We start from the raw sequence: 3,846 nt of genomic DNA on the forward strand, positions 1-3,846 counted from the left end.
CACTTCGCGCTGCTGTCGCCGCTAGCCGGTCAATTTATACCACAAACGATGTCACATGACCTCATGGCTCACGTCTACCATTTGGCTATCGTTGTGACCGCGGCCTCGATACGACATCTGATTGGTCTAAGGACGATGCCACACCCACTACATACCCACTCAGTCAGCTGACTACCATTATTTTCAAACGCTTATCTACAGGTACAATTTTCATTTTTATGTTGGACATTCATAAGAACAATAAGTAAAAAAAATAAGAACAAATCACCCAGGAGTCGGTTAAAGTGACCATGTCCTTAAAAAAATCATGAATCATGTTAAGGGAAACACGTACGGATGTAAGGACTCAATCGCGGCATCAAGAGATCAATCAGTCAAATGAGCACAAATCACATAACAAACAGGAACATTGCGCTATTTTGCCCGGCTGTGCAGAGCACCTGTAAAAACGTTGCATATATCTGTTTTTATCTAAAGTTACACAAATAACTATGGCAGTATATGCATGGAATGAAAACTAGATGACAAATGTAGAGTGATGACAGGATTCTGGTAAATATGACTTCTTAGAAATAAAATGAAAAGTGTGTGTATACCTTTAATATATCTTCGAAGGAGAGGAGGGGGTGTTGTTGTTGTACGTTGGATTTGGTTGATCTCAGCACATGTTAAGTAATATATACGGAAACAAGCAGGAGTAGCTTTGATGAGTAGAAATTCAGAAACTGAGTTATTGATTGATTGATTGATTGACTGATTCTTATAGCAGGCGGCTAGCTATACCTTCAACCAAGCCTCTTGATATAGACAATAACTTAACTAACCTGGGTTTGCAAAATATTGTGATTTCGAGGGGGGGGGGGGGTATCACATATCACAGAGTTGTGGCATGAGGGTCAGCGTAAGTACAACTACTTTCTCTTTGTAAGCGATGGTGGAACGATGTCCGCTGCAGATTTGTAAAGGTACATTCCCAATAACATGAGAAGCGCTTAAGTATGAAGCTGGGCCTCTCACCAGTGTGATCGCTGTGAGTTCAAGTCCAGCTCATGCTGTCTTCCTCTCCGGTCGTACGCTGAGAAGCCTGCCAGTAGCCTTCGGATTGACGTGCAGGTTTCGCTCGTCACCTCCCATCATTATGGCCGCAGTTGTATAAGTGACATATACTGAAGCAGTCTCACAGAACGAGTCCTCGAAAAAAGGAAATAATACTTATGTGTGGCAGATAATACCTGTAGGCTATATGTATATAACCAAACTGTATCCTTTTTTCTTCCCCTAATTCAGTAGATAGTTTTTTATAAGCGCTTTTACAATCACGCAGAGCTATCGTGGTTTTTAAACAGTTTTTTTTTTAAAATACTGTGAGTTCCCCTGGGGTGGCGTTGGGGGCGGGGGGGGGGGGGGGGTGCTCACGGAATTGTGGTATTAGGGTCAGATGATAAGCGTTTAGGCCCGCTCAAAGAACGCTGTCAGTGTTCAACACGTGGCAGCTAAACAGATCGTGAAATGATGTGTATGTAGTACACACCACATTCCCAGGTTGAGCTAAAACATAAACGGGGCATCCCTGGACAATGTGGTTAGCACTCTAGCGCGGCGCAATGACACAGGAGTCCCTCACCAATGCGGTCGCTGTAAGTTCAAGTCCTACCCATGCTGACTTCCCCGGCCGTACCTTGGATCTGTCAGCAGCCTGCGGATGGTCGTGGGCTTCCTACCGATTTTCGTCCTACCATAATGCTGTCCGTTGTCTTAAGCACGACGTCAAACCTCAAGCATACATATAAGTGAACATTCTTGAATAGGGCGTAAAACACCAATCATATAAATAAATAAATATATGAAATAAAACCGAAGTACGTCTTACGAAGGATTAAAGATACATGCGTACATTCACACATGGACTAAAAACCTAAACATGGCCTCATAAATATCTCATATCTGTGTAGTTCATCCGCACTAAATTAAACTTTGATCTAAAACTTCAATGTGTCGTATGGTGCACCGTATGGTCTTATAGCGTGTCATAAGATGGTGCATGTTAAGGTGTTTACAAAAATGTGAAAAATGCCTACTGGCCTAAAACCTAAACATACTTACACTAAAGACAAAGTCTGTTGTGTCACAATCTGTGGAAATGTATCAATATAGACGTGAGTAAAGTCGTTAACAATTTCGTACACTCAAATGCGTGTGCAGAATGTGAGGAAGCTTTCATGCTAAAAAACCCCACATATACTTGTACACACAAGTACACAAAGATGCAGTATTTTCTGGACATGCTGCTGACGGGGCATATTTGGGGCACTGCTGCTGTCGAATCAACCCGCAATAGTTTTGTTGTGACAAAACAAAACCCGACTAAAACATTTTGCTGAGTGATGTCAGTACTATGATAACGTAATTTTTTAGGTTAGTCTTTTCGACTAAGCCCTTCTATAACCATCTAACTTGCATACTCATTTATAATGATAACTTTAAACAACGTTACATAACTGACAAGCAAACAAATAGTAGCTGCTTACATCTTATAATCCATCTAACAATGAACACGCGGAGAAATTACATAAATCACGTGAAGGCCTATAGGTCAGTGAGCTGCACATAACTGTATAGTAATGCCATGTGTACAAATACATACGTTTATCCTGTTTATCGAACGTTCTGATTTATTTTCCTGTAATATTCGGCTGTTCCCGCAGAAACTATACCTTTAATGTTTATGGTCTTAGAATGTATAATGGGGTTAGACATGGATGTAATACTGTCCATAAACATCCATCAAACTTACGGCGCGACGATATGAATGTAATACTGTCCATAAACATCCATCAAACTTACGGCGCGACGATATGGATGTAATACTGTCCATAAACATCCATCAAACTTACGGCGCGACGATATGGATGTAATACTGTCCATAAACATCCATCAAACTTACGGCGCGACGATATGGATGTAATACTGTCCATAAACATCCATCAAACTTACGGCGCGACGATATGAATGTAATACTGTCCATAAACATCCATCAAACTTACGGCGCGACGATATGAATGTAATACTGTCCATAAACATCCATCAAAATTACGGCGCGACGATATGGATGTAATACTGTCCATAAACATCCATCAAACTTACGGCGCGACGATATGGATGTAATTCTGTCCATAAACATCCATCAAACTTACGGCGCGACGATATGGATGTAATACTGTCCATAAACATCCATCAAACTTACGGCGCGACGATATGGATGTAATACTGTCCATAAACATCCATCAAACTTACGGCGCGACGATATGAATGTAATACTGTCCATAAACATCCATAAAACTTACGGCGCGACGATATGGATGTAATACTGTCCATAAACATCCATCAAACTTACGGCGCGACTATATGGATGTAATTCTGTCCATATGAGGCTTTAAATCCAGTCAACTGTTTAGTCATTCAAACATATCCTTGTTAATAGTATGTACATTTTACACAATTGATGTCATAGTTCGATTATTAATAGAATTGTCTTTTGCTTGTGATTGGCCTTTACCATAAAATTGTAAATATTATTCCTATATTATGTATAATTCCTGACCTTTTAACTCGTCTTAAATGCTTCTCATTCGTTTAGGCGTTGAATGTTTTCATTTTCAATTCGAAAAAAGGATATACTGTTTCCGGAGTAAAATCACGTTCTGGCGACCATATGGATGCGATACTGCTGTTGTGGCACATACTTAATCATTCGTTCGTTTATTGGTTATTCATGCAATTTATACGTAACCACATATACCCCTGTTACGTAATACTGACAATGTCATACAATGCCAGCGTTTTATG

Source organism: Liolophura sinensis, chromosome 7, assembly GCF_032854445.1.
Source record: "Liolophura sinensis isolate JHLJ2023 chromosome 7, CUHK_Ljap_v2, whole genome shotgun sequence".
NCBI classification, from domain to species: Eukaryota; Metazoa; Mollusca; class Polyplacophora; order Chitonida; family Chitonidae; genus Liolophura; species Liolophura sinensis.